Source organism: Elaeis guineensis, chromosome 9 (assembly GCF_000442705.2).
Source record: "Elaeis guineensis isolate ETL-2024a chromosome 9, EG11, whole genome shotgun sequence".
Taxonomy (NCBI): Eukaryota; Viridiplantae; Streptophyta; class Magnoliopsida; order Arecales; family Arecaceae; genus Elaeis; species Elaeis guineensis.
Window position 1 is genome coordinate 74,561,650 of NC_026001.2, and position 11,863 is coordinate 74,573,512.

At 36.6% G+C, this 11,863-nt stretch overlaps 1 pseudogene; it reads left to right on the forward strand.

Annotated features, from left to right (window-relative positions):
- Positions 1–8,623: 8,623 nt before the first annotated feature.
- LOC140851496 (uncharacterized) lies at positions 8,624–10,683 on the forward strand (annotated as a pseudogene).
- Positions 10,684–11,863: the final 1,180 nt, after the last annotated feature.

Below are 11,863 nucleotides of genomic sequence, written 5' to 3' on the forward strand. Positions count from 1 at the left end.
AAAGATGTACAACTTATGATGAAAAATATCAAAATAACTTTTATTCATTCATAATTCATATACAATTACAAAGAGTACAATCATCCAAATGATTGACTTTAGGACATATTTCCTAACACGTATTATGGTATCGGCCCCAAATCATGGTTCTTGCAATTGTATATGTATCGTTGATGCTAGGGTGTGATTGGGTTGACCTAGGCTTAGGTTCCTGCATTGGTTTAAGAGTATAATCAGACTGACATTGAGCTTGACTAGGATACGATCACATCTAGAGAGGATGGGATCAGGTTGAGATTGGACCAACATCATGATTGACTCGAGTTCGTCACAAAGGTTTGATGATCGGATCAAGAGGGTACGTATCATACTACTGGAACGGGCCGACATTGACATTAAATCATTGATATATATTTATCAAGCTAACATTGACATTAAATCATAGACATATATTTATTGAGCCGCCATGTCTCTATTAGATCATTAACATATGTTTAACAGGCCGACATTGACATTAGATCAAGTTTATCGATATCATGATGTCAGTCGAGAGGGTACATATCATGCTGTTGGATCGAGCCAACATTGATATTAGATCATTGACATATGTTTATCAAGCCACCATATCTCCATTAGATCATTGACATATGTTTAAGGGCCGACATTGACATTAGATCAAGTTTATTGGTATCATGATGTGAATAGAATCAAATTAAGAATCATGGATTAGCGAGATGATGACACCATTTCAAACTGGTTAATTAAGGATGGATGCCACTATTATATAGCACTAATCTCTAATCGGAACTTAAGGAGAGTAGACTATAGACGAAAGACGGGCTTAACACCAACCTTTCCCTCATCTTCGGTGGATGGGCATATCAAATTTGGGTAGAGTTAGATGGTAGGTTAGGAGACCCAAATTAGATCTATATAACAATCAGATCAGGTTAGGCTGAGTAAGAATTCAATAAACTCTGATTCGATATAAAATATGGAATTTGGGAACCCACCTCACCACCCACGCCCTTGTTCACCGCCCACGCCCTCGTTCGTGACTGGCCACTCCCACCGCCCATGCCCTCGTTCGTGAGAGGCCAGTCCCACCACCCAAATCCCTTCCTCTTCCTCATTTGTGACACCCCAAATCCCCACTGCCCATGCCCTCATTTGTGTTGAAAAACAGAAAAAAAATAGAAGAGAAGGTGAAGATGAGGATTTCAGAGAAAGAAGGAATGCATTCTCTAGACCAAAAGGGCCCTTTTTATTAATTTTCAGGGGCTCAATTTAGGAATTATACAAACATATTTTCTTTAATTAGAAGATTACATTCCTAATCAGAGGAATCTACAGCTTATTTCAACAACTCATTTCATCAAGATCTACAGCTCATTTCAACACTCCCCCTCAAGATGGTTATAGATATCATAAAGACCATCTTGTCATGAATAAATGAAAAAGAATGCACACTAAGACCTTTGGTCAAAATGTCTGCTAGTTGACTAGCAGATCGCACATAAGGCATACAAATGATTCTGGCATCAAGCTTTTCTTGATAAAATGTCGATCGATCTTGATGTGCTTCGTCCGATCATGCTGTACTGGATTATTAGCAATATTGATTGCTACTTGTTGTCACAATATAGCATAAGGGCGATGACTGATAAAGATCTAGATCCAATAATAAGATCCGCAACCATAAAATTTCACACACGCCATGTGCCATAGCTCGATACTCTATTTCAGTAGTAGATCGAGCAACTACATTCTGTTTCTTGCTTCACCAAGTGACTAGATTACCTCAACAAAAGTACAACAACCTGAGGTAGAGTGATGGTCATTAAGTGATCCAGCCCAATCAGCATCTATATAACACTCCACCCGTAGGTTGCCATGACAAGAATAAAGCAAACCACGATCAGGACAGCTTTTGAGGTAACGAAGTATCCATGTCACAGCATCCATATGAACTGAATGGATCATGCATAAACTGACTTACCACATTAAGATGAATGCAATATCAGGCCACGTATGAGATAGATAAATCAAATGCCCTATCAATCGTTGATAACATTCTCGATCAACAGGGACACCGATATCGGCTACTAGTCGATGATTTTGTTCAATAGGAGTGGCAAAAGGTCGACATCCCAACATATCGATTTCTATAAGAAGATCTAGAATATATTTTCTTTGGGAAATTCTTTTTGAAGAACGAGCAACTTCTATCCCAAAAATATATCAAAGATGTCCAAGATCCTTCACCTCAAATGCCTGTTCCAGTTGAGCCTTCAAATGAGCTATCTCTTCAGAATCATCTCCTGTGACCAAATATCATCAACATAGACGATCAAAACAGCAATCTTACCCTTGTTGTGCTGAAAGAAGAGTGTGTGATCTACATTGCTCTATTTATACCCATCTGAATGATTGCTCACAGGAAGCAATTGAACCAAGCACGAGATGACTGCTTCAGACCATAAAGAGAGCATCGTAACTGGCATACTTTGCCCACTATCTAAGCGATAGCAAATCCTGAGGAATATCCATATATACCTCCTCCTGAAATTCTCCATGAAGAAAAGCATTCTTTACATCAAGCTGGAACAGATCGCATCCAAAGTTAGCAGCACATGATATAAGGGTTCTAACAGAGTTCATTTTTGCAACAGGTGCAAAAGTTTCATCATAGTCGATGCCATAAGTCTGTGTATATCCTTTTGCTATCAAACGAGCTTTGTACCGTTCAACAGTACCTTCAGGTGTCTGCTTAACTGTAAAAATCTATTTGCATCCCACAATTTGTTTACCAGCTGCAAAGATACAAGTTCCCATGTATTATTTTTTTCTAGTGCTCACACTTTCTCAAGTATGGCGACTTTCCATTTGGGGTCTTCCTTAGCAACCTTCCAATTCTTGGGTATGGAGACAGAGGACAAAGAAGCTATAAAACTCTGATAAGATGGAGAGAGAGACTCATAAGATACAAATTAGTGATGTCATATTTGTACCCCACTCCATCCTTAAGTCGAGCAGGAATACCAGCATGACGAGTAGGCTTACGTAAAGTAATAAGAATATTTAGATCATCATTATCTAATGTAAAATGAATGAAAGGTATAGGAGAATTACCATTCATCGTAGAAGATGAAACCATCGGGACAGGAGAGGAAGACCTGGAGAATGGAGAATGCGTAATAGGCTCTGAGAGAGGAGATGAATCAGATGAAACTGAAGTAACAGGCTGTGAGAGAGTCTCAGATGTGTTTTAGATACTTCTCCTTGAGTGTCAGAACTAGCATTAATAGAAATAAACTCTCTCTGAGTATCAGATCCACCATTTGTACCAACATCTACAGTAATTTCCTCCAGAAACTCCCCCTCTCGACTAGTTCCAGAGTGACGGGAGAGGAAGAGGACACAGAAGATATATATAATGGCTCAGACTCCCGAAATGTTACATCCATGCTGATAAATAATTTTCACTCAATCGGACACCAATATTTGTACCCTTTTTGAGTAGAGGAATAACCAACAAAAATACACTTGAGGGCACAAGCATCAAGCTTGCCAACCGAAGGTCGATGATCTCGAACAAAACAAACACAGCCAAATACCTTGGGGGGAATTATGAAATAATTAGTTCCTTACAGGCATTCAAGAGGTGTCTTATAGTCCAAAGTTTGAAGTGGCATTCGATTAATTAGATATGCTGCAGTTAACACTACTTCTCCCCATAAGAACTTAGGAACATTCATAGAAAATATCAAACATCTTGTCACTTCAAGTAGGTGTCTATTCTTTCTTTCAGCAACTCCATTTTGAGCCGGTGTGTCAACACAAGTCATTTGATTATAATACCATTATTATGTGCATACTCCTCAAATTCTTATTAAGATACTTTGTCCCATTATCAAGCAAAAAATCTTAAGAGTTGCTCCATATTAAGTACCAATCATTTTATGAAAATCTCTAAATGACTGAAACACTTCATTCTTTTTTTTCAATAATAAACCCAAGTGCAACGACTAAAATAATCAATAAAAGTAACGAACCACTGATGACCAAAAATAGCGGTGGTCCCACAGGTCCCCATACATCAAATAAACTACCTCAAACATTGCTTTACTATGCAGGCCTGAGCTTGGATAAGCACTTCTAGTGTGTTTAGCTAGTACACAGGATCACATACAAGCTTCTCTTTATTATATGATTCAAAAATAGTTGGAAACATATGAGCTAAGAGAATAAATGGAAGATGACCAAGCCTGCGGTGCTGGAGCAACAGGTCTTCCTCTTGTGAAGATGAAACTGTTAAACTGATTTCTGAATAGCCTCCGAACACTCCTCCTCTAAATAGTAGAGCCCATTACGCATTATGCCAGTCCCAAGTTTCTCTCTATCCTTGACTTCTGAAAGACACAATGTGTTTTGAAAAAATTACGGCACAATCAAGATCATTCGTAATAGCACTAATGGATAGGAGATTGATAAAAAATCTAGAGACATGTAGAACAGATGATAAGGGTAATTCAGAAGTATATTTAATAGATCCTTTCCCAGAAATAGGGGTAAAGAGCCATCAGCAAGACGAACTTTATCACGACCAGAATAGGAATATAAGATACAAACTCTCTAAAGGATCCAGTCATATGATTGGATGCTCAGAGTCAACTACCCATGGAGAAAAATTACTATAGTTAAGAGCATGAATTTGATCATCATACCTATTTGGGCAAAATTACCCTAATAGAGAGAACTGGTTGGTTGATTTGAAGAATCTTCCGTGGAAGCCACAGTGCTGCTTTCAGAAATATTTACACCAGATCTAAATTTTTTCAAAAATTATATTTCTTCGACTGATAAATCTCTCATAAAAAAAAATGAGCCTGATTATACTGACCTCGGCCTCTACCAAACGACCACCACGACCACGGCCTCTAGTTGGATGACCATGCAGCTCATAGCAATAAGCTTTGATGTGGCCCGACTTATGACAGTGGTCACAAGTCTTAACCCCACGAGGTCGAGGCTGAGTTTCTTGAGCAGAATTTATAGGAGAAGAGCTTCCAAGAGTAGTTGGCTGTACCACAAGTGCAGATCGTATAGCTGTGTTCGTAGAAGAAGATATAGTGGCTAATCGAGTTTCTTCACTAAGAACCAAGGAAATAGCTTTATCAAGAGTTGGCCACTCCTGTATACTAAGAATAGAAGAGCATCGATACTCAAACTCTGGGTTTAGTCCATCCAAAAAATCCACAAGGCATTGATGCTCTATCCATTTGCGAACACATCAACATCACCAGGATGAGTAGGGGTAAAGGACTATAAAAATCAAAATCATTCCATAACCTTTTTTATTCTCCAACATACTCTATTACAGATCGAGAACCTGAGTAAGTCCCCGAAGCTCTCGTTGGATCTTATGGGCATGCATATTATTGCCTTTATAGGAACAAGTTATGGCTACAGCCTGTCATAACTCATAAGCATTCGTCAGTGCCTCAATCGTATGAGCAACACTTGGTACCATAGAGGCAAGGAGCCATGCTACCACCCGAGAGTTATTAGAATTCCACTATCTAACAGCTATCCCATCTCCTTCTGGCTTTTTGCAGTACCACTTATAAACCCCTCAAGATTGTGAGACTCTAAAATTAGACGAACATGTCGCGTCCAACTCAAGTAGGTACCCTGCCCATCCAATTTGATCGGGTTGTTTCTAGGGTGATCTTTGAAAACTCACCACTCGAGATATGAGATTCCATCATCCTAACCACTAACTTTTCTAAATCCTCCATGGTTAAAGGATTTTTATCACCCATTGTCAAAACAAAACACTTAAATAATTAAGTAAACAAGAACAATCTTGAGGGAGGAAAAGGTATTTGAATTTTTCTCACCAACGATCTGAGATAAACTCAGATGATGAATAAAAAATGTTGAATATCTGTTGCATGAAAGATACCTCGATAATATTCAGAAACTCCCAAAAGATGCTCCATTGTTGCTCCAGAATAAGACCCAGCACCTATGATTGATGGCACATGTGGTAGTAGAATAGACTGCAGTATAGGTGCTCCAGCTTTTTTTTTTTTTTTAACAATACCTAATAAGAAATGAGAAGGAGGTTAGCGGCTTCCGTTCTCAATCCCATGGTTCACAGGTGGATACGACGGTGGCATCGACGGCAGTAGCAATATCGGTGGCATCGATGGCAGTGGCGATAGCAGCAATAGCGGCGGCGGAAGCAGCAACAGCGGCAGTGATGGCAGTGGCGGCGGCGAAAGCAGCAACAGCGGTGGAGGCTCAGGGTGTGGGAGATGCCGGATCTGGGAAAGATTTGAAAAGATCTGAAGAGGTGCGGACGGTCGGTAGTTGAAGAAGTTTAGGGATTGAGATGAGGTGGAATAGAGCGTATTCATAGAACAAGTGCTCTGATACCATGTTAAAAAACAAAAAAAAATAGAAGAGAAGGTGAAGACGAGGATTTCAGAGAAAGAAGGAATGCATTCTCTAGGACCAAAAGGGCCCTTTTTATTAATTTTCAGGGGCGCAATTTAGGAATTATACAAACATATTTTCCTCTAATTAGAAGATTGCATTCCTAATCAGAGGGATCTATAGCTCATTTCCACAGCTCATTTCATCAAGATCTATAGCTCATTTCAACAATTTGTTCTCCCGCTATGCCGCCTCGCTGTGCTGCTCATCGTGCCCTCATCACCTGCCGTGCAGACCGACACTGCCCTCGTCATGTCGCCTCGCTGTGTCACCTCATCGTACCCTCGCCACGCCGTTGTGCAAACCGACATCGTGTAGACCGACACCTCCATCTCCCTGCAATCCCAAGGTACCACTTGTTCTCCTTCTTCCTTCTTTTTTCTCTCCTACTTTGCCTTCTTCTTCAAATGGCAGAAGAGAGAAGAGGACAGGAGGAGGCCGCGTTCCTTCACTTTATATGAAGAAAAGAGAGGCCAAGGGAGGGAGAGGACGAGGTGGAGGAGGGTGAGGAAGGAAAGGGGCCAGTGGGAGAGGGGGAGGAGGTGGAAGAGGGGAAGGGCGGCGGCAGGGGAAGGCAGATGGCACGGGCAAGAGGGGGTCGGAGACGATGGTGGTGCGAAGGTAGAGCTTGAGAAAAAAATGTTCATTGGCGGCGGGGGATTTGGGCCATTCCTATCCTTTGCAACGAGGCCCTTAGAATTTCAGATGAATGGCATGAGATTGGATTAACTGGCATGTTAAATTGAGTGGTGAGGAGGGTGCATATTGGATGAAGTGCTTCATGGAGTTGGGGATGCTCATTTATGTATCTGGATTTGGTGCCTTTGCCAACTGATATGAAATTGAGTTGAAGGCAGAGCTAACGTTAGAGCTTAGATGGCTTGATATGTGACATGGATAATGATGGAAAATAAACTTGAAAGAAAATTGAGTTGGTTTCAATTGTTATGATGTCATAATGCAGGAATTATGGTATTAAATTTTTTAAATCATCTAACCACTACAGTTCCCTTGTTTTTTTTTCCCAGAGTTTTAACTTAGTGGCAGCATTGATATATAAAAATTTCAGTTTTATTCTTTACATTTGAGGCCTTCAATATGGTTTCTTTGATAGAGGAGGCTGTGAGGAAGCCCAAACGCAAGGAATAACTTTCAAACCATTGATTTGATCCACAGGATCTTTACAAGAAAGAAGCAGAAACTGGGGAATAAAAAATCTCCACCGATTAACTTATGATTGGAACTCTCTAACCTTGATCTCCTTAGGAATCCTTGTAGTAAATAATTAGGCCTGCACATATTCTTATTCTCATATGACAACCTAACTTTTCTGATCTTATACCATCTACAATGAAGTCATTCGCTTTCAGCCTACAGGAGTCTCGGACCTATTTTGGTCAAACAGATTCTGATCCTTCAGTTGCTCTTTTAGAAAACTTCTTAGAATGTAGGATGACTCCTTGGTTGCGTTGTATCTTCCTTCAAAGTTATTGCTGGGATACTCTTTTGCGGCTTCTTAACAGCACTATGTCTCTTTGTTTATTGTGTTTTATTATATTCCTCACTTCATAATCTAAGAACTATGAATCATCCATTTGCTGACTTAATTCCTGAACACTTCATATGCTCCATATTCAATTTAATTGTTTCATTGAAGCATCAGAAATTCCTATTATACGAATGATTATTTAAATTATTTATATGTCATAAATAATAGTATCCTTCACTTTACATGAAAATTAAATTGTTCTTCCTTAGAAGTTAGAACACTATATTTATTGTCGTTTTTTTATCATATTTTATATGTTTATTGTTGATTATCTTATGTGTTATATTTTTGGTAGACTATGGACATTCGTGATTATCGTAGTTGGATGTATAATAGACTTTTGTCGGACTGAAAAGGTTATACATATGAGTTTCTAATGGGGTAGAATGGTTTATTCACTTTGCATGCCGACAACCTATATTTTTGAGTGAGAGAAAAAATAGGTGTCCTTGTTTCAAGTGCAAAAACATAAAGTATCTAACTGTAGAGGAAGTGAAGGTACATCTTTATAAAAAAGGTTTCAAACCTGACTACTGATATTGGATAGAACATGGGGAATATGAATCAACTATGAATTATGGTCTTGATCAAATGCAGTTTGTTAGTTCAAGTACTGCTCAATTTAGTGCTCCAAGTGGTGGTCAATTGGATAATAATGAGCAAACCAATAGATATGAAGCTATGATTTTTGATGCTGCTGGACCAAATTTTGAAGATGTTTATAATAGCAATGTGGATGCTTATCAGAATAGGGATGCTCAAAATTATGTGGAGGAGACTCCAAATATGGAGGCTAAAAGATTTTACGAGATGCTGCATGCAGCACAACAACCGCTGTGGTCAGATTGTACTAATCACTCAGAGTTGTCAGTAGCGGTTAGAATGATGAGCATCAAGTCTGATAACAATATATCTCAACATTATTTTAATCAATTTGTGGAGCTTATGAAAGAGATAAATCCTTCCGATAACCTAATACCTCACAAAAAAGCTAGTTTTGAAGCTTGGTCTATTTGCTAAAAAAATAGACTATTGCTTCAATGGGTGTATGTTGTATTACAAGGATGATGAGTCTTTAACTGATTGTAAGTTTTGTGGTCATCCTTGATACAAATCAGGTAGGATGGGAAGTGAGAATCATAGATAAGTATCTTACAAGAGGATGCATTATTTGCCACTCGTCCCTATCCTTAAGAAGCTTTATGCCTCAAACAGATCAGCTGGACACATGAGATGGCATTATGAGAATAGACAGGAACAGGGTGTTTTGTGCCACCCATCAGATGGAGAAGCATAGAAACATTTTGACTGTATAGATCCTGATTTTGCATTAGAGAAATGTGAGACTTGGCTTATGTGTTGATGGCTTTACTCCATACAGTCTATTTGCATCACCGTACTTTTGTTGGTCAGTAATTGTTACATCTTACAATCTGCCTCCTGATATGTATATGATTTCTCCGTATATATTTTTAACCTTGCTCATTCCTAGACCGCATAATCCAAAGATGATGATAGATGTGTATTTGCAGCTGTTAATAGATGAATTAAAAGTTCTATGAAACAAGGGTGTAGTTATTTATGACATTTCAAGAAAGCAAAATTTTCTCATGAGGGCTGCCTTAATGTGGACAATCAATGATTTTTTAGCATATGGCATATTGTCAGGGTGGAGTACAGTGAGAAAATTAGCATGTCCTTATTGTATGGAGAGAATGAAGGCTTTTCGCTTGGAGCATGAGGGTAAAAATATATGGTTTGATTGTCATTATCAATTCTTGCCTTTTGATCATGTGTTTAGAAGAAATAAGGATGCCTTTCGAAAAAATAAAGTTGATAGATTAGAGCCACCTCTCAGATTAACAGGAGACCAAGTATGGAAAAAAGTTCATAGATATCCCACAATAACTGAAACAGGTCCATATAAATTTCATGGATATGGAGAAAGTCATAATTGGACCGAACAGAGTATATTCTGAAAATTATCATATTGGAAGATAAATTTAATCCAACACAACTTAGATGTCATGCACATAGAAAAAAATATGTTTGACAATGTTCTTAATACTATTATAGATGTAAAAAATAAAACAAAGAATAATGTTAAAGCAAGAATAGACTTGAAAGAGTATTGTAGGTGGCGAGATTTGGAGCTCTATGAGTTACCTAATGAGAAGGTGGTGAAACCAAAAGCTAATTTTAGCTTCACATTAGACCAAAAAAGAGTTATTTGTGAATGGATAAGAGGGTTGAAAATACCCGACGGGTATGCTTCAAATCTGGATAAATGTGTGGACATGAACGAAGGCAAGTTATTTATGATGAAGAGTCATGATTGCCATGTATTTATGGAATGTTTGTTACCTATTGCATTTAGAGCATTATCGGAACCAATATGGAAGCCTCTTATCAAGTTGAATATATTCTTTAGAGACTTATACTCAACTATGCTGCGGGAGGTGGATTTAGTACAAATGGAGCACAATATCCCTATCATCTTATGTAAGTTGGAACGTATATTTTCATTTAGTTTCTTTGACTTAATAGAATATTTACCTATTCACTTATCATATGAAGCACAAGTTGGTGGACCCATTCAATACAGATAGATGTATCCCTTTGAGAGGTAAAGAATAATATTTCTATATTTATTTCAAATCTTTGTCCATATAATCTTTTATATCACATGGACTAACATACAATGCTATGTTCTTAGGTTCCTTAATAAATTGAAAAAAAAGGTTAAGAATAAAGCTCGCATTGAAGGCTTTATATGTGAGGCATACTTAGCACAGGAGACGTCTTACTTCTATTCATATTATTTTAAGCCTCACATACATACTATGGGCGTTGGAGCTAATCAAAATTACTATAAGAAAAGAATATTTTTATGATAGAATTATTTATGATGAAAATATTTTCATCACCATTAATGCTATTTACAATGATAAAAATATTCATCACAAATAATTCAATATTTATGATGAAAATAATTTTTCATCGCAAATAGTCCCATATCAGCGATGAAAATTTTTTTTATCCAAAATATGACTTATTGGCAATGAATATTTTCATCGTAAATAACATCCTATTTATTTTAATTTTAAATTTTTAAATATTAGTGATGAAAATATTTTTCTCATAAATAATTTAAGTATTTATGATGAAAAACTAATTTTTATGGTCAATAAGCTTATTTCCAACAAAAATATTATTGTCAGTAATATTTTGAAAAAAATAAAAATTTTAAAAATTATAAATTATTTTTGATGAAAATATTATGTCATAAATAATCAATTATTTGAGATAAAAAATAATTCCATCATAAATACTTGATTATTTATGATGAAAATCAAGTATTTATGATGAAAATTTTTTCATCACCAATAGTTAAAAAGATCAAAAATTTTAAAAAATTAAAAATTACTTATTATTTACAATGAAAATTTTTTATCATAAATAACTAAGTACTTACAATGAAAAAAATTTTACATCAAAAATACTTAATTATCTACGATCAAAATATTTTCATCTCTAATATTTTAAAAAATTAAAAATTTAAAAAATCAAAAGTTACTTATTATTTTGATAAAAATTTTTTATCATAAATAATTTAGTGTTTACGATGAAAAGTATATTTCTATCTTAAATACTTAATTATTTATGATGAAAATATTTTTATTGTCAATATGTAAAAAAATTATAAAATTTAAATTTTTGATTTTGTGTAAGGTAACTGCATCTATTTTTTATAGCAGCTGTATACATCTTTTATCTTTTTACATAGTAAAAAAGCAAATATGAGTTATG